At 40.9% G+C, this 27206-nt stretch overlaps 1 protein-coding gene across 5 annotated transcripts in view; it reads left to right on the top strand.

The window, feature by feature from the left end:
• The first annotated feature begins 8753 nt into the window (after positions 1–8753).
• The window catches only part of MICAL2 (microtubule associated monooxygenase, calponin and LIM domain containing 2), a 118038-nt gene continuing 99585 nt past the window's right edge, over positions 8754–27206 (top strand). For 2 of the 5 annotated variants that reach the window (XM_064163765.1, XM_064163766.1), the window contains exon 1: positions 8763–8786. The gene's annotated coding sequence lies outside the window, so the exon portion shown is untranslated. Of the gene's footprint in view, positions 8787–27206 lie in introns of all 5 variants that reach the window. The other 3 variants (XM_064163760.1, XM_064163761.1, XM_064163762.1) reach the window with 3 other exon arrangements.

Here is a 27206-nt window from a genome sequence, read left to right on the forward strand (position 1 = left end):
TAAAGCAGCCTCCAAAACAGTTTGTTAGGTAGTGACTGCATTTTATTGACTTTTAGTATGAATTATCCATTTATAGCTAAACTTTTGGTTACTGTCTGACAACAAATATGTGTAAGTGAAAGGCTGGGCAGCCATCTCTAGATCCCAGGAAGTACTGCACCATTGTAAATAAGCCATTTGCATCTGATGAAGCTGTTTCAAATTTACTTTTTTAATACTGAAAATACATTTTAGTCTTTAGTGCTTTGGTGAATGGGTGATGCCAGATGAGTATCTTGAAAGAGCAGCATAATTGCATCTCATTAAGAAATAGCAAGGATGTAATATAGCTAAAAGAAGCACTTCACACTCAGAATGAAGTGCTTTCAAATCCATAAGGTTGAATGGCAGAAGACTTTTCAGCTGTGCTGAGTTTCACATGTCAATTTAATGTATGGATTTTAACCTATGAAGGGCACTGGAGAGAAATGCCAGCGTTGTGAACAGCACGGAGCAATCATAAGGCAAGCTGATGGACTAAGTTTCTGCTCTACAAGATTTCCCCTGGAAATGTGGCGGTTGTTAGATGTCTTAATTTCAGCTGTTGTGAAAAGCACTTGTGCCTAGGCTTTGTTTTCTCCCCAAGTGCTGCAGTTACCATTCCAGAGAGTTCAAAGTAGTTTTGCTCTCTGGGTGTTCATGCTCCTCCTTCACCAGCTGAAATCTGATATCTCAAATTCTGGAGCAGGAAGGGTGGAGGGATGCCAACTGCTCTGTTTGACAAATTTGCAGATGCACAAGACTTTCTTTTTTTTTAATTAAAGTATACTTTTTATTGTTATTCTGGCATGGGGTCTGGAAAGCTATTGGCAGATGCTGCAACTCAGAAAAGGTCTCTCTATATGTTTGCTTATTGGAAGTTGCTAACATGGCATGCTTCAATACTAAATTATGGATGTCATAAAAAATCTTTACAAGTTGACAAGAACAATATTGATTGTGTTACGATCCAGTAAGCTCACATGACCTAAGAAAACCCAAGCAACAGAAAAGAGGCTGTTCAACAAGCCTAAGTGTTACCTTGGGACCATGCTGCAATTCATGAGGTGGCAACAACCTGTCAAGCACTAAGCCAGCAGGGAGTAGTTGTAGAAATCATGGTGGTGTGGGACCTGCCATTGAGGAGGGAGACAGTTGTAGGGGCTGAATTACCTGCAACACCTTTGAAATCTCCAGAGCTTATGGCAGGGAGAAGAATAACCATGGCCTTATTCCATGTGTGGTCTCAACATGTCAAATACTTGAAGTAAAACCTCTTTTGCTTTGCCAAGTGGGCTGTAGCACTTGTCTCTTTTTCACAAGCAGTGTTGAAGGGGGTTGTGTCTTCCCAAGCCACTCTCTGGATTTGGCAGATGGGTTTCAATAGTGCTGATGTCTGTGCATGGCCTGCAACTATACAGCATTGCTGAGCAACTCTGGAGCTGGGGCATGGTGTAAGGCTGAGCTCTTCCCTGCAGGTTTATAGAAAACTGACAGTGGAAGGGGGGCAATTTAACTGGGAAAACTGAAGTTGACTAATCTTGAACAATGTAATTATTGCTTAACGACTTAAACGGCTTTAAGCCTCATTTAAGAAACCAGGGATGAAAGGGTAGAAACAGCAATAAGCTGGTTTTTTTTTTCCCTGTGATCAGATAAGAAAGAGAAGTTTTCAGTGCTGCTGTAATTGAAAAAATGAAGCTGCAGTGGGTAGTTAAAAAGCAAATAAACTTTCAGGAACCTGTTCCTCAGTAGCAGTTTGAGACCACAGTAGCAGTTTGAGACCACTCTTGTATTGTTACCCAGAAAGAAGTCCAGTCTTTTGAGGATAATTTTCCTAAGGTTAAGGTAGTGATTGGAGACCTATAACTCACAACTTTACAACACCAGGTTTAGGAAGAAGTCTCTTTTGTGTCTGTACTGTGCATAGCCTATCAATGCCATGAGTAACTCTAGCAGTTGTGTTGCTGTGCTGCTATTTTCCTGTGGTGAGGACTGTGGAATCCCTTTCTTACAGAAGTCTGGGTATTTTTTTGAAGTTGAGTGAGGTCAGATGAAAAGTTGATTATTGATTAAAAGGAACATCACAGTGACTTCAGGAAAAGGAAAGAATCTGCATGAAATTTTCTTCTTTACCAATAAGCATAGTAGTGAATAATGTCAATATGGTTATTTCATCAAGCATAACCACTTACCTCCTGGACCATAACAACAACTGAGTGGTTTTGATGAAAATTTACATATGCAAGTATTTGTAACACATATAAATCTGAATTAAATTTAAGCCTACATTAAAGCAAACCAAATTTTTTCTATGCATCAATACTTTTCTTGCTGAACTATAGATAACCATAACATGCTTAATTTCTCTGGACCCTACATGTCCTTAGTTATTCCACTCCTCTGGAATCCCATATCTTTTGAAAACCCTTATCAAGAAAGAGTAAATATGACAGTAAAAATATCAATGGCATTAATTGACATTTCCTATAGTATCCAGAATATGGAAAGGAACTTTGGAAGTTGTAAAAATACATTGGCCAGAGTTCTAATTATGACATGGCAGTAAAATTCACATTTCTTCTTCTTTGCCCAGACCATGAGTTTACATTTCAGATGTGCTGTAATAGTCTCCAAGTGCATCATGGCTATATTTCATGTTTTTATATAAAGACTGATTGTCAATGGCATTAAACATGTATAACTCTTGTTTCCTAGTAACCTTATTTTTATAACAAAGAGGTGCTAAATACATGTAATTTATTTCTTTTATGCTGTCAAGAGAGGCAATAATGTACAACAGACCAACCCAATACCCAGCAGTTGCTGACTGTTTTCTATTATCTCCATAGAGCAAGTTAGAAACATTTGTGTTAGTGTTGAAAAAAGACTACAGCTTCTTCCTAGCCATTCCTTCCTGGCTATGAATGAGAAGTGTAGTCACCTCTTTTTTAATACAGCAAAATACAGCACAGTATAAATGATCAGTCACCAGAATCTCCTAAAGTAAACTCTGGAATTGCCAAAGAAAGTACTTCCTTTCTCAAGAAGAGAGAAAGGGGGGGAGGGGAGAGGAAAAGAGAGAAAGAGAGAGAGGGGAAGGAAGGAAGGAAGGAAGGAAGGAAGGAAGGAAGGAAGGAAGGAAGGAAGGAAGGAAGGAAGGAAGGAAGGAAGGAAGGAAGGAAGGAAGGAAGGAAGGAAGGAAGGAAGGAAGGAAGGAAGGAAGGAAGGAAGGAAAGATTTAACATTAAACTTCTAACATGGGTTTGCTCCTATTAAAGAAACAATTAGAATAGCACAGGCTGACTAAAAGTGTTTAACTTAAAAATGAGGAATGAGAATCTGTGAAGCTGGAAGCATGGCAATAAGAAGTGTTGTGCTTTCATCCTCGAGCTAGACCAGTACATCTCAGTGTTCAGCTGTCTGAGAAACAGTAATTTCCCTAAAATATCATCAGAGACTATCTCTGCAGTCAGACTTATATCATGACAGTCCTCACTGGTTTGAACTCTCCGTCATTCTTCAATTAATGGCATTCAGGGAAGAGTTTATTCAGTAACACCCACAAAACATAAATAACATTTAATTAAATAAAGTCTCTGCTAAGATTTAATATGCTAACATCAAAGCATCTGGAAAGTGATCTTTGTCTCTGGCAGAAGGTTTCCCACAGACAAGAAATAATCTCAGGCTCTTGTTGACAACACCTATAGAATGGTTAATATGTATTGAGGATGAATTTACAGAAGATTCTCTTTATTCACTGACAGTTTGGGAACTATTTTCATGCAGGCATATGCTAAATATACAAGTCTTCTCTGTTGCTTTTATTATTACTTTTTGTAATTGGATTTAATTAGGATTTTTTTCCTCCAAATTTCCTCAACACCTCTATCACAGATCACTGCATTTTTCTCCTGATACTATCTGAAGTAACCTAGCCAGCTGTTTTGCAATGTGACATCCTTTGAGCTGCTGACAGTTACTGGCTCATGCAGATGTTTTAACACCCAAACAAGGCAAAATCTATTTACCAGATGTATACAGCCTGGAATCATTTGGCTTGAAAGACCATGCATTAACTTAAATTTCTTTATCAGCTTAGCTGACATTTAGGTTTCTCTTTGCTCTGCAGAGTTGTAATCTGAAATCAAGTATGACCAAACTCAGAGTACATTTTCAGGGAAGGTGTTAGCACGGCAGTGCAGGAAGGAAGTCTTATCAGCTTTGTTGAGCTTGGTTGGTTACTTTTACAGAGAGTCGTTTGTCAGCAGAATCCAAAGCAACAAAGCTGCAAGTACTAGCTAGGAATATGAGGCCTGATGCAAAGCCTGTTGGAATCCATGCAAAACAATGTTTAATTACTTGATCCTTTCTCTCTGAAGTCACTGAGATGTTGACATTATTTCAACAGAGGTAGCTCTATGCCTTTTATATTCTCTCGTGTATTTCTCAAAGTAGTGATTTCTGCAAATCAAAGCAAAATCAGAACTGTATCTAAGCAACAAACCCAAATGTCAGAAATGTAAACATGAAATAGCTGTGGAATAAAGTCTTCAGGGCACCAAGGTCTCAGTATTAATAAAAGGAAGATATTTAGTAATATTCCTTAGAGAAAAAATCCAAATATATCCCCTATGGAAGACTTCATCTTCTAACAGCATGACTAAATTAATGGCTACAACATGGACAAAAAAAAAAGGCAGAAAATACAACTCTTTATTGTAATGATTTATCCTGCCTTTCATAATGTCCAACTTATTTGATTATCTGTCAAATATAAAAATTAAAATTCTTCTTGCTAAATGATATGTGCTCTAAGAGAAGTTTCAGACTTCTTAATGTTCTGGTTAGTTTTCAGAACTCAAAGAATGTTCCCATGATTTGTAATTACAACATCACCAAAGCTGGTGTTACCTCTTATGTGAAGTGAAATGACACCAAGATGTGACTCTGCTGTAGGAATAAATACAGGATTGTAATTTTATGCCTCACTAGAATGAGAGTTATTTTAGAGAGTGTGAGGCTCATTCATTTTGCCTTCAAAAAAGGCAAAGGGGACTAGTGCTAGTTAACTGTGTACATTGTATGAGCTGGCAGTTATCAAAGTGTCATAGGAAACCAATTGGTTAATGTTGACTGATGCTGGAAGCAAGAGATCATCCTGTGCTCTGACTTAGTGTATTAGAAATTTCACACCAGTAAAATCCTTTTTAGTTTCAGCAAAAAAAAAGCATGATCCAAAAAGCAGAATTTCCTAGGTTTCTGTCAGATGAGCTCTATCTCCTTTTTTGTCAATCTATTAGAGAAAATATTCACGTGTAGGAAAAAAACCCAAACAACTAAAATAATCCTACCCAAACAACATAATATTTGCATTGATGGGTGGATGACTAAAGTTACCAACCTAGGGATGTGTTGCTGGCTGGGTGTGGGATATTTGTGTTCTTCAAGGACAGAGGCAACACAAATCCTGGCAGTTCAGTGCTGATGTGGTAGAGCCCTGCTGTATGAGTGCATCAGGAGCTGTGAGTGTATGAGAAATTGCTAATGAGGAAGGGAAGGTGGTGAAGGACCCACCCCCAAACTTCCCTGAAAAATAAGAATTTTAGTCATCTGTGGGAAGAGGGCTAGAAAATTAATTAGGAGTGTTTTGTTGATACTTCTGTCTGTTGTTTTTAATTAAGAAACAATGATCCGATCCTGTGGAATAGTTTAAATATTCATTATTCACCAGTAAACCAAAGGGTTTTGAACTGTTCCTCATCAGGCATGTTAATATGTTTAGAAACTTGAACAGAAATGTTGCTTAAAAGGTATTTGACATTAGAATAGTGTCATTATATGTTATGGGTATTATCTGACATGTTAGAGATTGGGTAGGAAGGGCTATTTCCTGCACATGTGTTAAGAAAATCCAGCTATTCCAGGCTCCAGGAAGATTATATGCTCCCACATGCTTCCTTTCCTTAGATCTATTTTCTTTTCCTCAATTTATGAATCAAAATTCCTTTAAAAAAAAAAACAACACAACACTTTAATGGTTCATTTATATGTTTATATAAATCTTGTTCATTTTGGAAGGAAGAGAATATGAAAATTTGCATTTAACTGTTGATTCTCACTAGAGATGAATATGATGAAATACTCTGTGCTACCCATAATGACCTTTCATCTGATGTAATAGAATGTAAAGGTTTTATCTTTACCTTATAAGGCCCTGTAAGGTAGAGAAGTCTTACTACCTTCACCCTGTAGATCACAAACTGATGCATGAATTCTCAAAGCTATGAGGGGGTGAGTGGTGGAGAAGGGAGTTTGGTATTGTCCACTGAGACCTCAGCTGTTACATAACTGGACTGTCTCTTTCAAATAAAAAAGTTCAGTTAATTTTGCAGAAATCCACAATTAATCAGAAGAAGTCAGACAGGTTGTTTAAATACCACAAGAAGAGATTTTGTTGTATTGGCTATGTAGATGGCATAGAATTTTTATTGGCAAGCCTGCACATGTCAGGAAAGGGAGTGCTCCACATAATCATCTGCTGCGAGGGGATGAACATCCTACAGCAGTTACCAGGCGTGGCTTTATACTAGTTGATAAGGCTGGATTGGTTTTCATAGGGATTGTTCTTATTTCTTTTTCCTATCATTTCAACAGGGGAGAAGAGCCTAGGACTGAAAAAAAAAGAATGAAGCAGCTGCACTGTTAAAAATAATAGGTTAGTATCTCGGTCTGACTGGAAGGGGAGTCTGCACAGCACCCAGGGAACTTGCTATTTCCCTTTCTGGCTGTGTGTCCCATGCTTCACATAATGGAGAGCGGGCTAGGGCAGCCAACAGAGACACAGGTAATGCTAAATTTGTGGTTCTTGATTAGTGTTGATAAATTTAATCTTTACTGAATTGTGTTCAGCTTAGCCCCAAGTGGTTAGTATCTTAGTGATGTGTCCCTTTGGAGAGAGGTAGGTGTGAGTGTGACTAAAGATTTTCTTAATTCTGGTTAAGTAGTATTTAAGGAAAATCAATAAATATACTAATGGTAGTTATTGGAATAGCAAGGTCCTTGATGGTCTTCATGCAGCCCCTGACATGTCTCTTTAGGGAGTGTATAAGAATTTTGTAAGGACTTGGCAAGAGAGGATTATTTTTTATGGGCTTAATAACTTTTTCTGAGAGTAGTGAAGAGGACAGCTGGTGAAGAGATCTATGAGAGGCCAGTGATGTAAGCATCTTTCCTAACCAAGAAGGACCATCTTTCCAAAAGAAGGAAGTTCTGGAATATTTCCCAGGAGGGGTTAAATTCTTTTTTTTTTTTAACTTTGTATTGTCTGGGGTTTGTGTGGAGAAATCCTGCTTTGATATGGCTTTCAGTGCTGCATAGAAACTAGGAAGATTTGGTACAAATCCTATAGGTATTACTTCTTTCATGCAGCCATCCTCCTCTGCTAACTACAGATCACTTCTGCTGGAAATTGGCCAAGAGCATTTTCTCATTCCTTGTTCTTGCCTTCCTCAAGGCTGCTAAAGCAGATAGTCTTTTAGAAAATACCATTGTTTCTATATTCTCAGTTTTATCACTTTGAGGAAGAAGTAAATTTAATCTCCTGAAGTTAAATAAGCAGATACACACACCGAAATTCAAAAGTTAATGACTGAGTAAAACTTGGGTTCAGCCAAGCACAATGAAAGAACGTAGAAGGCAAATTTCTACCCAAATGAAGAGGTATTTTCCACAACAAACTGCTTAATTCTCATTTAAAAATGGTGCAATGCTTGGCTCATTAGAGACTGTGTTACCTTGAGCTGTGCAGGGATACTTAGGACCACATTAACACTTGGTTTATTTCAACCTTATCCAAAGTAGCTTTAAATTAGGCTCAGAGCAGGCAAGTGCAAAAAAGGTGAAGTAGCTCATGTCATGGCAGAGTAGAGTCCTGCTGCCTTGGTCTATGACAGCCTCCTTTAAGGTCATTTAAGGTACAGTGTCTGTGTGGTGCATGTCAAAATCTTTATGAATGTTTTAAGTCATCTAAAGGCAGGCCTACTAGGATTAGTAGCAAACCTTTAGGTTTAGATATGAGCTTTAGCCATGGAGCGTTTTCACTCTTGCTGTTGCAGCAGATCAAGGGAATCTTGTTCTTTTTTCATAAAACTTGTACCGTTAGCAAGATGTTGTCATGTTAAGGAAAGTCAAGGAGTTGTAGTCTAAGTGCTGCTAGGTACGTGACTTGGAAATCCTCAGTTTTCTTTCGACTAGTTTTCTGTTTTCCTGATGAGCTAAATCTTCTTAACTCTACTGAACATATTAGAGTCTTTAAGCTTCCTCAAACACAGCACCTACATAGGCTCAAAGAGCGGTTTCTGAGTTCCCTATTTCATGCTGTCCCAGACGCACTGCCACCGCCCCCTGCTTCCCCAGTTCACTGGTAGCATCTCCCCGCGGTGCCTGCGTGGGGGATGCGGCTCAGAGCAGGGACGGAGCTCGCAGGTGTGCCCCTACCTCCAGCCGGGGCTCGGGTAGACGCGGAGCGAGACGGCACGGCCGGTCCCCAAAAGCCATGAAGGGGTGTGTGGAACAAAAATAATCACCATGAGGGGCAGCGAGGAAAATGCACCTTGCTGGAAGCACCGAGGCCCAGCGCTGGCTCGCACCAGCTGGAGCAGCCGCCCCGCCTCGGCCCGCCCCGCTCCGCTGGCCCCGCCCCGAGCCGCCCGGCGCCGACATGAGCCGAGCCGCGGGCAGCATGCGGAGCGCCGTTGCTGCCGGTAGGTCCGCGGGGCGGGTGGAGCAGGTGCGGTGGGAGCGGGGTGACTGCGCGGGTAGCGACCGCGGCCGAGAAGGGTCCCTCCGGGAATGAGAGCACCTGGAGCCGGGCTTTGTCACCAGGTGTGAGGGCACCTACAGTCGGGTTTTGCTTCCGCGGGTGGCGGCGCTAAGGAACGCGCCCTCCAGTCCCTTCGCAGGGCGCGGGCGGCCGGTTCGCGGGGCTGAGCGTGGGGAGCTTTGCTCGGTCGCTGCCCGTTCGCTGCCCAGTGAGGCGTGCGGCAGCTTGCAGCGCTCGGTGGACTAGGTGCTTTTGCCCGGCTCCGGTGGTTGCCGCTTGCGGTGGTTTCTCAGCCCGGGGCTGTGCCTGCTCCCTACGCGGCGGCGGCAGCGGGGAGCTCTGTGGGCTCCGATGCGGTGGCTGAGAGCGACACAACAAAAGTAACTGTCGTCTGTATCTTCGTGAGTACCCGGCGGTTGGGGTAACGAAATGTTTTCTGAGCGTGTTTCCACACTGAAGTGGGCTGTTAGTTCGGACGCGTCTTAATGAGCGTGTTAATCAACATAACATCCTTCTCTGTTCACCTTTTGGACTAATTGAATATGGCGTCTGCTGGGTTTTTCTCTGTGCTTTGAAGTATGTGTTAACCTGTGATAGTAATTGTCTTGTCATGTTCACTACGTTTTTAATGTGTAAATTCAGCATGTGATTTGAATTCAGACAGTTGGCCGTGGGTTGGCTCGAAGACCGATTATTGTAGATTTATTTGCCCCTAGGCTCATGGGCTTGAACCAGTATCAAAAAGTTTTAAATTCTCACTCGAGCTTATCGGAAAAGATTTGGAGGTCTCTGTCGACTTTAAAAGTTGTTTACAATTGGCAACCTTGCTGGTACTTCTAGCCAAAATGCGATCTGAGCATGGAAACCGAACTGCATTCTTGTAGCTAAGGATGGTCCCTATAGGTCAAAACTGAGGCGTGTTGGCATGGCTGGGAAACTTCCCGTGAGAGTTGCCCTTTTTTAAATCATTCTCCCCCCCCAGTTGGAGGCTCTAAATCTTGTGCTGAGGCGCAGCAGTGCAGCGTGGTGGTGCTGCCAGGTCTGGCTTGGGTGTATCTTGCTCTCTGTCCAACTCTGTTGTTGGTTTTGAGGAAGTTCTTAATCTCTCTGACTCAGTGTCCTAATCTTTAAAATGTCTTAATAAGACTTGTCACACTTGCCTCCCAGGGATATCAACATCTAATTGATGATCATGAAGTGCCTTGATCTGGGAGAAAAGAGACCACCTTCCCTCCCTCATTTCACCACTCTATATTGGTTGCTGATTATATTACATGGGTGGGAAACAGATTATCCAATATCCAAACCGAGTTCATGTCTGCTGGCATTTCCAGAGTAGTCCCAATAAGTGTATGTCCAAACACACAGTGGATTTTATCCCTTCTAGAGAACACCTATGAAAGTGTCCTTCTAAAATACTGTACTGAAGCACCAGCAAGCTTTTGCTCCTAACTCTAGAGATATTATGCATTTTCTCTTTGTGTATTATGAGGTCATTAAATGTTTTAAGAATTAAAATTGCATTGGGTCACTTAATACATCCTTGATCTTGGTCTAATTCAGACTGAATCTTATGTTCTGTCTATTTTTCTCATGTTTTGCTTCATTAGAAACTGGAAAAAATGTACAACAGTTTTATAATTCTCTGCTTGAAAGATAAGTTGTCTTTTAAAATACAAGTGCTATATTTATCTTTTTTAAGCCGTTTTTGCTTGCTGCCCAAAGCAGTAATTAGCCACTTTACCCCCCTGACTTGAATCCCACCCCACCTCTTCCTTATCGTTGCTGCCTCGGGCAGATAGCAGTCTGCAGTGGCAATTTGGAAGGGCTGGGGTGATGAGGGTCACCAGCAACTGAATCAGCTGCTGTAAGTGGACACACCTACATATACAGCACAGGCCTTTTTCAGCTAAAACTTTGGGCTGAGAAAGTCTCAGTTCTTTTCTTGCATTTTGATTTCTTTGTACTGCAAGGTTGTGTGCCAGGAGGCTGCTTTATTTCTGGGTTGATCAGTCAGGTACCAGCGTGTTTGGCTCCTGTGTTGTATTCAGTTCTCCTTTTCAAGATTGTTGCTACAAAGCATGTGTTACCCCCATATTAAACAGACCCATCAAGTTGAGAACGGACAAATAAATGCTGCTTGACACTGGTTAGTGCTGTTCTATTCATACTTCTGGAAAAAATGTGGGAGATGCTGCGAATACTATGTGACAAAGAAAAGAAGTTCCAATGGGAACTTGAAGGATGCTGCATCCAAATTCTTGTGTGAGGCCTGCAGAACATTAAGTGACTATGCCTGCCATATCTGTAAAACTAGGTGAATCCATAGCAAACCAGTAAAATGTATAAAAAGGGGAAGTCGTTTCTGCTTTGAAACTGATTTTTTGGTTCTCAGTTGCATTAATCTGCCCTAGAGATGTACAACAGTAAAATATTCCTGTTACCAGGGTAGTGGTTGGACTGCTATTTGTGAGGAGTTCAGGTATTCTTCAGCTTTGTCTAGAAGGAAGTGTGATTTGAAAAGATTTTTGTATTAATTGCCCCCCCCCCCCCCCCCCCCCCCTGCTATGTTGTGAGTTTTCTTACCTGGTATCTATGTCTCATTTCTTGTGGACATGAGAGAGAGACTTTTTTTTGGCTGGAGATGATTTTTTATAGGTATAAGAAACCATGAAATAAGAGAGATGATTGCTGCCCAGTTTCTCCATGGGTAGGCTTTAGGTCTTTCATCTCTTTTAGCACTATCTTATATATGTTCCAGTTGCTCACTGCTCTGGTATTTTATAATTAGTATCTTGAAAACTCAAAGCAAAACTTTCAAATGCTATATATTTCCCATTGGGACTCCTCCACATGGCTGTAACGTTTGTTATGAGTCCTTGGTGACATGTGTCTGTTCCTCAGGAGTCCTTCTTCTCAGTTTGATTCCCTGGTGTCAGCAGAAAAACTGTTTTCTAGTGGAAGAGGCTTTGCTGCTTAGGGGCATGGTGTGTTTTGATTCACTTACACTGAAGACAATTTAAGACGATTGAAACTAAAGTCTGCCACCCTGTATGTATGCTGCTCCTGTTTTCTCAGCTTGCTCATGTGTTATATATGGAGCCAAGAAGCTACAGAAAGCTGGGGTTGCTCTGTGTGGCTGTACAGGCAGCCTGCATGCATCTGTATAATACACATGTAGCTGTATAATATACATTTATCCTGTGCATTTGGTATGTGAGGAAATTCTTTCTTTGATGCACCTTTTCTTTTCAAGGTCTTTCTGTGTGAGGTGTCCCTTAATTTGAGAAGCAGCCTCTGCTGCATCTGGCAGCCTGGCTGCTGGGGAATGGCACACTGTGTGCTTTGCTTGTCGTTAGGACCAGTTTTAGAGATGTTTATACTACAAACTGACTCCTTCAGAAGCGGTGATGGTAGTTCAGAGTATTCCAGCATGGTACATTAGACTGGCTCCAGCAAATACAGATTTTCTACTTTAAGGCTATTAAGTGTCCACTGAATCAGTGGCTGTGCAGATAGACAGTTAATATTGTATTGTGACACATTCTGGAAATTGCTGGGTTTATTTTTGACATGGAGAAGATGACTAAGAATAACTCTTTCATCTTTGCATAGTTAACATTTACAAGCAAGTAAAAACTTCCCCAAAATGATCTTTAGTCATACTTAGACTCTTAGTTCCATGAAAGGAAAAAAATTCAGACTGGTGCTTAAATTTGAGCTGCATGTACTGTCAAACCCTCTTCTGCTCTGAGCTTACACACCACACACTCTCCTTCCATTCAGTTGGGGGTTTTCTGTTCTTTTCTCCTCCAGATTTTTCTGTGCAGGAAGAGGGGTAAGAGAAACCCCATTTCATGTTGAGAACAGTAGTCCCTACAGTTACAATAGACACTACTGCCCTAGCTTATGTTTAGTTCAAGTTCTGATTGTTTTTATTTCAGTGTCCTGCTAACAGGAGGAAGCCTGGATTCATTTCTTCTTGCTTTTTTCTTTCTAGACAACGCAGAGGTTCAGCAATCACCTGCCTGTCAGTTTCTGGAACTGCTTCATTTTGTTAACTGATCTCCTAAACCTTCTGTCTGGAGTCTGACTCCTTCAGATAGAGGGTTTATTGATTTGAGTGATGGGAATATGTGGATTAGATGTAAACTTTTGTTCTCATCTGCATTGATCTGGAAAAATAACGGCAGCAGTTTCTTCACTTGCTGCATTCAGGCAAGCAGATATTACCAATTCAGTTTTTAAAATGGTTGTGCCTGGTATTTAAAGTGTGTGTTACGGAGTTTTGGCTTCCTAAAAAGCAGGGTCTTTGGATGTGTTCGTCCACAATAAATCCTTCTCAGACCTTTTAAGCTTGCAGCTTATTGCCTGTGTGGACTGCAGTAATGCCCAAGGGATTGTTAGACAGAAGGGTAAACTGTGGCAGCCATAGCCAATCATCAAAATAGAATTTCCAAAGCCATGTGAAATTTTTGTTTGGAGTATGCAGAGATGTTTTATAATCAACTTTAAGTAGTCTTATGGTAGTTCAGTTGTTTAACTCTTTTGCATATTTTATGAATTTTAATAAATATAGTGTTACTTTTGCAAGTCTAACTACATTGAAGGACTTGGTTTTAAGAACATATTTTGCCATTTTCTTACCTGAATAGACAACTCAATAGCCAATTGTTAGGCTTCTAAAACTTTCAAGATGTTTTTTCCCAATCTATCATGTGCAAATCATATTTAGAGTCTAGCAAAAAATATTGACAGTGTAGAAAAAGGTAAAACAGAAGGTGGAGCAGGAGCAGAAGATGATTTTTCCCTTCTTTTTGAGAAGACTTGGGTTTGGTAGATAGTGGAATTCTCTTTTTTGCATGTAATCATATGTAAGAATTTCACAATAACTATGACCTGTGTTATTGGCCAAGGCGAGACCCATCTGTTAGTGGTGTTAGGGATATGCACTACCCTTGGCATCTGAACTTGTGCACATAATGAGCAGCACAGAAAGATTTGAAGAATCAAATACAATCTCAGAAGGCAGTTGATAAAAGGGGAGAAATTCATGATGCAATACAACGTTTTCTGCTGAATCCCTTTCCAGATGAAGAAAACCTCTGGTTAACAATTATCCTTAATGAACTTTACAGGATCTTGTGTAGTTTCTGCATGCTCATGAGCTCGGCATCCTCCTGTACAGGATTGTCTATTTTATATACTTGTTATCAGGCTGGGGCATATGGCTTTTCTTTATGCCATGTCACCTTGTGCAGAGCTAGGGAATAATTTTAAGTAGCAATCTGAGCTCAGTAGGAGAAAATTTAGAGTTTGTGTTGCAGGAGGTACTTGTGCTTGACTTCATGATAGTAAGTGTGAAGTCAGTGCTGATCTATTTATTAAAAAAATCTTCTTGTTGTCAGCATTTCACCCCATTTGGGTCTGGCACAATGTATGCTTGTACACTTGAATTGATCTTGCTTTTCTCCTGATAGGAAGCTCATTTCTTCACAACCTCTGAGATGAGAACTTACTTCTCCCTGTCTCATATCCATCCTAGCTAGACTGAAGGAACTGCTGATGGGATGTGATACTTGGGTTTGGATAATTCATGTGAATGTCTTCTCTTTCAGATCTCAAGTCCTAAGCTTTCTGCTCAGTGTTTGATTTTCCCCTTTCTTGGAGTCCTACAAATTCCTATGGTTGTCACCTGTGTAGCCAACTGTTTCTGTCAGTACGGGAAACAGTTTAAGTCGCTGCTTGGCTGTAGAGGCAGAAGAGTAGCGAAGTCTAGCCACTTTTCATGTTTCAGAGTTTTGCTTCATAAAGATGAATGCAGTGTAGGTTCCTCTGATTTCTGTCTATGGATTTTTGAAAGTAAGAGCTGACATTCCTCTGTATTCAGAATGCTAACGTGGCTGAATGAATATCAGAAATGTACATGTTTAAGGCTTGGGAGCAGGTTCCACAAATATGAACTGTTGGTGCATATTCAAAACTGAGTTGAGTGAATTGAATGTAGTCAAATCCTTTTTGCTGTAATTACTCTCTGAAACACTGCCCTTGCACCGAGTCAACATTAGGTGTCCCAGCAAATGTGTTAGAAAGAATAATACATATGTTAAGAACTCTACATATCCCAACAGCAAACCTATCAAGAGAAAAGAAAGCATCTTTCTGTTGTTCTGATAGGAGTGTATGTGAGAGGGAAGAATGATTAGGGTGGTTGATTTTATTTCCTGGAAATGAATAGCATACATTTTTCAGTGCATAAAGCAGATATTACTCAGATTGTGACCTGCTTGTTTCTTGAGGCAGGGATTGGCTTAAATCTGTTGCCTGTATTCCTGGCATAGGGTAATATGTGATGCTATCTTGTCACAGGGGCATGCAGTGTGCCATGATGTATAAATAACCTTGTGTGTCAAAGGTAATTTGAGACAATGTGCCAAATATTTAATGAAGCACTGAGTCTTGTCCCGGGTACCTGGTATATATTTGGGAATAGGTATCTGAGCTGAAACTGCGGCAGAGGGGTGAGGGGTAAGGTAATACTCCTCAGCATGCCATACAGAGCTGCTCCATGACACAACTAGCACTGCAGAGGTGCATTTTACTTTTAACTGCCATGCTTAGATAAGCAGATAGTAAAATAGGTTGGCCTAGTGCACACTGCTTTGTGCATGTTGTGGGGAAAAAATGCCTTTAGTATCCAGTGTGGAGTAATTTTAATGAATACTTCACATGTCATTTTTCAAGCTAAATATAGAATAACATAGAGAGAGGCATGGCTTTATTCCTTTGGGAGCACCACTTCTCCCATGGAGGTGGACTCAGCAGGATGCCAACCTTGGGCAGTTCAGCACGTTCTGTGCTTAAGGCCGGGTTAAGGTTCTGGGAGGTGTGAAGCATCAAGCGAGGGAGGAGCTGTGTCATGTATCGGGAGCTTGGCAGAGACCTGGGTGTGGGTGGCAGAGGTGGACGCAGGCCTGTTGCTCAGAGGAGAGTTTCTGTCTGGCTTTCTTTCTGATTTGGGAATGAAATTCCACAATGAAAAGTTTTTTCCTCTGTGTACTTACATGGGAAAGAAGATCCACGTGGTCTTTGTCTTACACTTGCCTATGCAATAATGTAAAGGGCAGGGTTGCTTGCTTTCTCTGTTTTCTTTTTTTGCTGAGAAATGACTTGGGTGTGTTTCTTGAATGCATGCATGTAGAGGGCTCCAGCAATATTTCTAATAATATTTTATGACATGGGCAGAAATCTGGTAACATCTCAAGACCTTCTTTGTGCATGCATTGGAAAGTATACTTCTTCAGCTAGTACCTGTTCTGGTGCTCAGAGATGGTCAACAACTAATATTCAACTCTATTTACCGAAGTAACATACAGACAAGCAAAGAATGGCAATGCTTTCCTTCTCTCTCTGCCTATCAACCATCACACAGCCAAAATCCCAACCCACCCGTAAAGTTTATTGGAAATGTGTGCGTAAGAGAGATTTACTGGTACCTCTACAAAGCAGAAAGCAGATTTACTTCATTACTTTGGTTTTCCTAAGAAGTATCAGCAGACTTTGTAGAGTTGTGATCAATGCTTCTGATGAGTTTGTAGAAGCCTTCATTACATTTATTTTTAATGACTGTTTCTCTAATGAGAAAAATACACCTTTGTCATACTGAGCAGCAGCTCATGTCTTGAATCCAAATTTTCTTCTTTCCTTTGGGTTTCATCTGTTTTTTTTTAATTTCCTGAGATATTATGCCCAGACACAGGGCTGAAATTAATGTGTGGTTGGTGGGTTTTGGGTTTTTTTTGTTCCTCCTCCAAAATTAAGGGGGAAAAAAAAGTGAAGACAAGCAGTGTTTTCTTCCTTTGGCTAGTGATTTCACTATTATTTTAATGATTATTCTGCTTTCTTGAGGGAAGATATTCAGAAGAGAAAGAGCTTTTTTCTACTGGATCTGAAGAATTTAAAATGAAAACTGATTGACTGTTATGGACCTAGCCATTGGAAACTAGTATTGACAACATAAGCATTACCTCTCACAAATAGAACTAAGCAAAGGAGGCAACACTTACATTAACTCCTTACCTTTAAGGGAAAGTATATGAACAGTCAATGTCAAGTGTATATCTGCAGTCACACTTCTGATTTTCGAAATAGGAGATTACTTTCTGATATTTCTTACCTGATACATTTTAATCTTGTATGGGATATTAACAATCCCATGCAAATAGTTTCTTCAGATCTTCTGGTGTGTTGGTTTTGCATTGTATTTTTTTGTTGAGTCTTCTTTAACTTCACTTGCAAGGTTCTGCCTCCTGGGAGAGGGCAGATAAGAAGAAATTGCCTTTATTTTCGAGTTAATGGTTGAGTATTGATGTACCCAAATGCATGCTTAGTCATGTGCTGTGATGCTGCTGAGTTTCGCTTGGCACACCCCAGCAGATGTAGTCCCTCCTCTGTTTTCAGCAGAGCCATCTTCTCTGTGGTGCAATTGTAGATGACAGGATTTGTTTTACAGCGGTGACACAGTGTAATGATAACCTTGCCAATGCCAAGGAGAGGTGGAAACAGATGAACTTTTTGCTTGTGTAGCATGTTTTAAAATTTCACTCAAGATACTGTGACTTGGAGGTTTTGGTCAGTATCACTTACAAAACTGTCATGAACTTCTGCAAGGTGTCAAAGTGACAGTGAGACTTGGGTCCAAGGCTCTTTTTTTCATTCACCAAAACTGTATTTAAATTGCTAGTAGTTGGTTGGGTTTTTTCTTGTTTTATTTTCCTTTTGCCTTTATCTGGTTTCTGTGTGTTGTTTGTTTTTTCTCCCCCCTCTGGTCTAAGCCTATATTCCAGATTATGTTCTTATCACTTTTGATTGGAATTCCAGCAGTAAAATTTTGAGCTTTAAGCTGTGAGATGTGCTGGGGTGCAACCTCAAAGGGATCAGAGAAACGAGATGGAGGCAAGAATGGAGAGAAATCTATTTTAGAGCTCCTTTGTTAATTGTGTTGGTAACTGTTGCTAGTAATCTGGAGGTTCTGCCTGGGAGCTACAAGCGTGTTGGAGTTCTTGTGTCTCTTACCCGCCGAACTGTCTGTGCCTTGTAAGAGTGCAGCAGTCTGCTGGAGTGGGGATGGGCCCTCCACCCTGCCAGCACAGTGCAGCTCTTTTGCCTGCCAGGGCATTGTAGATCCAGAGAAGTCCCATTAGCAGTGGCTGTATTGAGTGTCCCTGGTTGAGATCCTTGCCTCTGCCTGTCAGGCATATGCCTTAAGCAGATTTGCTAATCTGACCTTTTAACCCGCTGATGACTAATAGTTCTCGGCTGGAACACTATGAGACATGGTTGCTCTGCAGCAGCCCTGCCAAGAAAGGTCTGCCGGGAGGTAAAAGGAGTAATCGCGTAAGTGCAGCTGCCCCAGCAGCCAGAGGATGGGCCGTAAGGGGCCTGTCCAAAGCTGTCAGCTTCCCATTTTAGAAAGAAAGGGTGATTTCTGCCTGGTGCTGCACTGACCCGTTTAGGATGTAGTCTGACCTGAGAATGCTAAGGTGAATTGCTCACGTATTGCCATACACTGCCTGCTGTGATGCCCTGGGGAAATATGCTCTACAAAAGTCAATTCATAGTTAGTCAAGATGCTAGTTTTTAGGAATCCAATGAAGTGCTGCCTTCTGCACTTTCTTCTGGACATCTTAAACCAAATTTCTGTATTCAGAGTGGTGTTTCATATGTGCATTTTACAGACAACAGCAAGACAAATTGTGGTGGCCACTCGTGTAACTCAGCGCCTCTGACATACGCCTCTTCACGGTGTGTTTAGTCTCCTTTTGCACGAACGTGTGGCATCTTTTGCCACCGTGGAAAAAAAACCCTTGGAATGCTATCATGTCAGTCATTAGAAACTGTTCTGGAGGTTGGTGACTTGCTGCATTAAGTAAGCATTTGGTAAGCAAACATTTTGTTGCTAAGGCTTTTGAATTTTTCTCGGTGTGTTGATGTTGCTTCCCAGAGGCAGTGTGCTGATCATGTTTACTGGCAAGACCAGGGGGCAGAGGTGGAAGGAGCCCCAGCTCTGTGGTGGGATGAGGAGGACCTTGAGTCATGGAGCACAGATAAAGCACCATATAAAATACAACAGAAGTTTTTTCATGAAAGGCTCCAGCCAGATCACTGTATTATGTTGTTGGATGTGCATGTGTGTGGTTGTAAATGTGGCAGCTTTAGGTAGCAGGTTAATCTGGCTAGAAAGGAGCCTGGTTTTGCTAGATGCAGACAGTGGTGTGTCTGATGGATCTTGTTTGAAAGGAATTCCCGAAAGTTGATAGCGTCAACAGAGAAGTCGTGCTCTGTCTAGGTTTGATAGAGACATGAAGTCTGACAGCTCTCATCTTCCCTAGCTGCACCAGAAGCACCACCAAAGAGATGCCGCTGTGCAAAGCCTTTGCTATGATAATTCTACTATACACAGGGGAAGTTCTTTTGTGCTTCAGCTTAATGTATTTTGTAGTTATCTGCACTAGGCAGGGAGGAGAGTGGAGGCCAAAACTCTCCTCTTCTACCATAAAGAAATGGACTGATTTCGTGACTTGCAGTGGCTTCCTGGCTTCCTGCTGCAGCAAAACCTGTGCTGTTTTGTGTAGAGCTCTTGGGGCACTGGTTATATTGGTACTTAATCACACTAGTAATACAGCCACTGCACTGGGGCATTGGCTAACTCCTTATTGCTAATAAACTAAAGCTTGATAAGTGGAGTGTAGATAAAGATCTAGTTGCGCATTTCAGTGGAAGAAAAGCAATATTGTTTGTCTGTATGCTGAAAAGAGAGAAATCTGTACTAAACTAAAACTTGAGAGTAGTCCAAGCCAATATAAGGTCTTGGCCTCAGTAACAAAACTTTTTTTAAAAAATAGGTATTTGTACAGTGGACAACTTAACAGTAGTTCCTTTGAGTAGCTTACATCCAGAAATACTTCCCTCCATCCTTCTTCTGATGGTCCATTCTGTTTTCCTTCTTGAAGTTGGGGCATATTAAAATCAAACTATATGTAAAGGAACTGTAATAATGAAATACATTTTTTGTATTTTCTCAGTTGGCTTGCTTTATGTAACTGCATTGGAAGAATGGAATTTGGGGTGTTTCTTCTGATCATGAACTGGGTGAAAAATGTCAGTTTTCTGACAGCTCCTACTCTTTGTAGGACAGGTGGAGTGAGAGAGAAGCACAGTGCTTAGGGTCTTAGGCTGTGTGGGCTTGGCCTTGGGGACCACACAGGGGCTGTGGACAGCCTACAGCAGCTGAGTGAAGGTGCTGCAGCTGCCCCACTCCCTCTCTAGTGTGGCTTTAGGGACTAGCAGCACTGAGGCATGGGCCAGCAGGCTTCCCGCTGGCAGAGGCTTACCCAAGATCTTTTTGTAAGCCACTTTTGTACCTAAACTGTTTTCCCTCACGAAGCCAGCTCTAATCAGGACCTTGTGTACCAGGCACTCCGCAAACCCAGAACCAGCTAATCCTTTCTGAAAGTTACAGAGTACTCAAGAGTTTGGGCACTAAAGCAGGTTTAGCTCTGTCTTTCTGTGGCTACAGGAAGAGGAAGAAGTGTGATGCCTGTAATCTACTCTGACACTGAACATTTTGCTCAAGTAAGCAGCATGTAGTCACCACATGGCATCATTTCAGAATCCCCAAACAGCCATAGCTGCTAATTGTGACTTCAGGTTAATCTATGGGCATGAAATGCTAACATTGTCTTCAAACTTTCTGGATACGTCTAACATACCTGTAACTTTTTTTCACCTAAACATGCTCAACTCTCACAAGCACTGTTAACGCGGAATTTTAGATGTGTGTGTGTGCTGATGTTTGCTGTAGCCTGCTACAAATGCATTCTTTCGTTAGGAAATTTTGAATGTGAGGACTAGGGAACGGTGAGAAAAGTAACTTAATAAAAATTGACATTGTTCTTTGCCTTGGCACTTGAGAAGTGCCTGCATTCCTGCGGTGCCTGCCTGTGTGCAGTGAAGTACACATAAGTGGAAAAACACTTTTTCCAAATGAAAGAATGACTAATGATGAGCTTGATGATAACATCATCTATGTATTTAAGCATAGGTCATTCTGCTTGGTAGGTGATTGGAAGCAAATGGCCAGTGTTGCATGAAAACTTTAATAGGAGAAGATGCATCCACCTCTGCCCTTGAACATTGTTGACAGGACCAGCAGAGAATTGAAACCTCAGGCTTTTGTAACCGGGCAGTGTGATGAAGCATTACTCTTAAGAAGTGCTTTTTTTTGGTGTTTCATGTTTTCTAGTAAATGTCTCTGTGCTGGAGAAGATGAATCATTTAATTCTGATGATATCTCAGCTTGCCTTGTAAAAACAGTGATGTATTTGCCGTCTCTCCTTGGATAATGATGTTCTGCCTTCACAGGGTTTTTTTTGAGGGGACTGCTTCCAAACATTTAATTCCCACTGTCGTTGTTTTGTTTTGCTTTTATCAGCTGGATTTCCCAAAAAAAGAAATGTTTTGACATGTGTTTTGTTGTTTGAGAGGATTTTTCTGCAGCAGAAATGGATGATGTTTTTGTAACTCTTGGAATCGTTATTTGGGTTTTTAATACCTTGTTTTTCTTCTTTTTTTTTTTTTTTTAAACGAGGCTAAGAGGGTAGAAATTGTCCTGCATGTTGTTTTCTTCCAAAAATACTGTTTCTGTTTTAAGAAGCTATGTCTTTTTTAGTCCCTTCTGGTAACTATGGGTGCAGTTTACAAGGACAAAAAGAAAAAAAAAACACACAGTATATAAGGAAGTCTTAGTAGCTTGCTTTTTGTTTTGTCTTTTCATGTAAATGTTCCCTGGAGCAGCGTTTGGTGTTTAACCTAAATTTTCTGGTTTTCCACCACCCTCTGGCTGACTTGTCTGGGTGTGGCTTCACTGATGGCTGGTTTTCAGTGGTGAATTGACATTATGCTAACCCAAGGTACATATTCAAAGCTTGAAAGTGCTTGGGGGATTTTTTTGGTTCTTTTTCTTTAACTTATTTGTGGTTCTCATGGATTTCAGTGTGACTGATAACATTAACGCCCCAATAAAGCCACATTAGTAGCCCTGTTAGCTATTGTGTGCTAACTTGCATTAAAAAAACTTGTAAGAATGGAATGTGTTGATTGCTAAAAGTGTGTGCGTGTGCATATGAAATACTGCCCAGAATGTTTTATGCCTTTGGTGATTGGCAATGCAGTACTGTCTGTGTTTGCAGTGGATTAATCCCGGTTGCTGATCTGGAAGTTCGATGTCTACAGCTGAGGGCAGCTCTGCCAAATGAGTTATCATGGCCTCTAGCCCTCAGGGTCTTGCAGCTGTGGTGCAGCCCCAGTAAGGGGAGAGAAACATTCTGGAGAAAAGATATATAACCAGAGATCCTCATGTGGAAAGACAGTCTGAAATGCATTTTGGGGGGACTTTTGGCTTGTATTCTGTGAAAGCCAACATTGATGCTGTTCATTTTCTTTTTCCCAAGACATGTCCTGGACAGTTTACTTCAGCACAGTCATAATTCCATACTTTAACTTTTAAAAGCCTCAAAACCCCCATTCATTTCCTTTCTTACAGAAATCCTTAGGGGAAACAAATGACAGTCTTATTTTTCTCTACACTGTTCTCTGGTGCTTCACTGTAAGACAATTACTGCTATCAGCTGATGTCTTTGGGCAGTTTTCTGAGTAGCAGCAGTGCTGGTCCCATTTTCTCTGCTTTGTAGCCCCTCTGGATCAAGAGTGGGCACAGCATAGGGTGGCTCCCAAATGGAGAAAGCAAGAAGGAATTGAAACAGGTTGGCCTCTTTTGCCCCATGCTCTTTGCTGAGAGCTGCCAACTGCCTTGAAATGTGATGGCACCCCCTTGGATGCTTTTAGAGGCCTTTGCAGTCCTGTTGCTGTGTCAGTTCACAGCTTGTTTTGCTGACCCATCTTTCTGGATTATCCCTACTCTCATAATGACACAACCAGCAGTATTTTTATGATTGCAGACTAAGATAGTCTTATTTTCTCCTGTTTCATTCATTTGTTCTTTTTCTCATGGTGTATTTACCTCCCTAACTCTGTCCCCTTGCATACATAAGGAAACCTGTACAAGTGTGCTGGGGATTTTGCTGACATAGCCCTGTCAGATAGTGAGATGCCTTTTTTTTGTGTGCTTCTCAGAGTGAATAGTGTTAAGTTTTCCATATGACCTGGAAGTGAGGAGCAGAGAGGCTGTGAGGGTCACAGGGCTGTGAAACAGAGTGGGATGTTGAATCTTCCACTGCCAACAGGGCAGGAGTGGTGCTGGAGCTGCCCCTTCACTATCCTTTTGTGTTATCTGGCCCTGCTACATCTCTGCTGGATGTGATTTCAGTAATGGTAGATAGGATGTTGCTTGCTCTCTAAATTAGTCTGGTCCAACGTCCTACCATCCTACTGAAAGCAGAAAATCTTGTGCTGATCAAAAACCACAACCAAGCTGTGATCAGCTTGTACATCTCTGCTGTTCCAGTTTGTGAGCTTGAAATGAAAGGTAGGATTTCCAAAGAGCTCAAAGCTTGTCCTTTTAATTGTTTGCACTGACAGTATTTTCATAACATCTTTCTCACTTAAATAACAAGTGCCTGTTCTGAAGAGGTACACTTATTTGCAGGCTGATCTTATCCTTATGGTACATTTTTTTCCTCTTGCTCTTATGATCTAGGAAAACATCTGCATAAGCTTTACGCTATTGTTTATATTGTGTTTCTAATCTACTGTAACAGAGCTGAAAAATGTTCTTTCTTGCACACAATCTGAACTAGAGACAGACTTTAATATCTTATTTATGAATAATTTTAAGTCCTAATGAATGTGGTTTAATCATCTATAGTTAGCTTTGAAGACATAGACTGTATGGAAATTTGGAACCTTGTTACAGAGCTTTTAGCACCTTTGTTAGAAATAGTAATTATAAATACTCACTGTAGCCTGCTCAGAATAATAAGTGGGGTAGAGACCTTTTCCTCAAAACCACTGAATTTAAAAATGCAGTTACAGTTTCCAGTGTTGCAGGTATAACACCATTGCTTTTTAAATAAAGTTTCTTTACTTTACAGTTCAGTTCTCAGAAGTGCATAAGTGTTTCTGATGAGCTGTGTCACTATATGATACATAGGGATGTCTGGAAGATTATGTATTGCCTATTCATTGGGAATGCTTGTGCCTGTGCTTTACAAAATGAACATCCAGGAATCTCAGCGATGGTAATGGGACAGGGCTTCCTCAGCAGGCAGCAATATGGTGTGAACCCTATGATGGCCAGTTTTCTGCTTTGTGTTATCTGGAACCTGGGCTGCAGGAGTGGCTGTATGGCAGTCCTGGTGCAGTCTGCCTTGGGCTTGCCAGCAGCTGTGACAGGGGCAGACATTTGAGTCTGCATCTCTAGGATTGGACATGTGGACCCTTGGGCAGCATCCGTGCTTTACTCGTGCCAACACTCTCTGTTTGCATGAATGGAGGCATATGCAAGCTGTTGTCTTATAGGGATGATCTCGTTTTCTTTGTCAGTGTCCTGAAGTATTCTCACAGTAAAGCTGGAAAGCTCAGTCCAGGAACACCAAGAACAAACTGGACTATTTTTAAAGCTCTCAACTTTAAAATGTGTGGAATGTAACTTAGTCTGTGTGGCAGATAAAATTCTACAGATAGGTCACTTTACGCTTCCTGTGAACCTGTCTAAAATATTCACTGCAAAGGGTACTTGTGCACATGCTTCCAGCTATATTTCATTGTGGGATGATTCCAGATGCAGCAGGCTAAATTGGCACAGCAGCACTTGTTGGAAGACTCTTGTTTGAAATGTCTCATATAACTTCAGCAAAACAAGCTGATAGCGTGTACGGTAACCTTGTAAGTTCGCAGGCGCAGAGTGTCTCGGTAGGAACTGTTTTGAATTCCATGCTTGGCCTGAAAAGTTATTTTGCAGCAGTTCTGTGGTAGTCAGCTTTTCATAAAAATACAGAAAAGTCATCTGGCTGTTTATAGAGAGAGGCTGTTTGTGAGGCTTTGTTCAGAGTCAGATCCCGTTCATGTTTCTGTTAGGATCTTGCATCTTAAGAAATGCACTTTCTGTATGTCACTAATAGAAAACCAAAACTTTTTTACAAAAGTAGTTGAAAAAAACCCACAAAAATACATTTATAAGTAAAGCAAGGGGGAGCTCCAGTTGTTACCAGAATCACATGTAATTTTGTCCTCCCCCTTTTATGTCCATTTTAGGAAAACATGCAAGGAAACCAAACCACTTTTTAGCTATGTTTCCTCCAGGTAGAAATGTTTATATTTGAAATCATCACCATGAAAACAGTGCCTAATGCAAGGAGAAACTAAGTTGAAAAACCTAGAAGATTATGCAAGGTCCTGTCACTTGCAAATTTCACTTGTTTTAATGATATTGATATTTTAGACTTAAGATTGAGGGTTTTTTTGTTAAAAAGAGACAGCAGAAACACTGTAGTTTTTACTATCATGAAGGGACATGGTGAATGATTACTCCAGAGGCTACAGAATCCAGTGGTTTGCTCCTAACCTTAGGCAAACAATAAATGTATTGTATCCTGAAGTCTTAATAAAAGAGTTTGTTCTTGGTGAACACTACAGTATTAGAGCTGTATTGAAAATGGAGTTGGGATTAGTGGTATTGAAATGTGAGGAATTTAATTCTTTTCCAGTCTCCCTGAAGAACATGTCAAATATTAGAAACAGGGTCTTAAGGGACTAAGAAAGGACTTAAGTGCTGAAGTTTGAATTAAAATTAGAGTTGTTCTTTCTTCAGTGGGGTACCCTTTAATTCCTTACTATACTACCTCAAAACATTTCTGACAAGCAATTCACATGGTGCTGATGTCAAAGATGTAGGTTACTTTCTTCTAATGATGCCACCTTTATTGCTTGCTCTATTTTGATGAAAGGCTTCTTGTGCGGAACTGAACCATTTTCATACATCTGTTTAGCTAATGATAATTAGTGCAATTACTCTGATGGGGAGACATTTTGTCATTATTCTCCAAATAATCTGCAGTAATAAAACTTGCCTCACTGACAAGAAATACCAGCTAAGACTGGAGACATTTGCTTTCATACCTGTACATGCACCGTTGCTTTAATTTCCCCTTTCCCTCTGCTTGTGTTGCACTGCTCTCCATTAAGGTGTACTAAGATCTCTAGTTTCTACTTGGGTAGCTATCAGGCATGAACAGCACTTCTCAGCTTGGCTTCTCTGTTATTCCTATTTGTCTCAAGTGGAGGGCAGAAAGGAGGGTGGCCCAACTTGAAATAGAAGAGATCATCAAAATGCATCGTGTCTGCATGTTGTCCAGGAGCCCTCCAAAGGCTCCTGTGGTACCACAGGCCCTTGAGTGGAAATTCTTGTGTGTACTTAAAGAGTTATGTGTGGGACCTAAAATGACAGTCCACGTTAACTATGAATCCAAGCCATGGATGCTTCAATTTCGTTTGTCCAGATTTGCCTGCTCTCTAATTCTCTTCCATCCTGTGGCTCAGATTTTTACAGGTGTCTATAGAAGTCCAGTAAAGTTTCAAATAATCTCAACTGTATTTTTGGATTGTGCTTTCAGAGGAAGTTCAATAGTCACTGTGAAAAGCATAGTTTGCAGTTTCAACATCAGTCTTCACCACGATGAGAGTTTTGGATCTGTGTGTCATGCCTAGATTGAGCTATATGATGAAAGAAGAAAAAGAGTAAATTATAATATTCTAAGAATTTAAGTATTTCCCCAAACATTTGATTGATTGTTTTGGGTTTTTTCACTGCTTTGAGACAGTTACAGAACAGGAAACTTTAATTATAGTTAGGAATTACTTTGTTCAATGCAGTGTCTTTACTGCATTGTTTCTAATGAGATATTTCACAGCAATATTGTACATGTTGGTGACTCCTCAGAAAAAAAGGCATGCTTTTCCATGAGCTTCATATACTCAGAGCACCATCTTCCTTTCTGTCAATACAGTGTTCATGCAGAAAAAATGATATAAAAAGGTGGTGTTTCCAGCAAGCCAGAAACCTCAGTAACCAGAGTCTCCTGTCTCATCCTGCTTTTCTGACCACAAAACTTGGTTTTTTTTGGAGAACATGACTCCTGACTCAACAAGAAGTGCTTTGCTGATGAGCAAATGTCTCTGCTGAGATGCTACTCCACAGCTTCTTGGAGTGGACGAGAGTGTTTTGAAAATCGATGAGGAGAAGGTTTTGTGCCCAGAAGGAATAGTCTTAGTCTTGGCTTTGCAGTGTTGGTGAAGTTTTAAGGCTGTGGAAGATATCCTGGGTGTTCTAGCTGCTTTCTTTCTC

The sequence above is a fragment of the Pogoniulus pusillus genome, chromosome 24, assembly GCF_015220805.1.
Source record: "Pogoniulus pusillus isolate bPogPus1 chromosome 24, bPogPus1.pri, whole genome shotgun sequence".
Lineage (NCBI taxonomy): Eukaryota > Metazoa > Chordata > Aves > Piciformes > Lybiidae > Pogoniulus > Pogoniulus pusillus.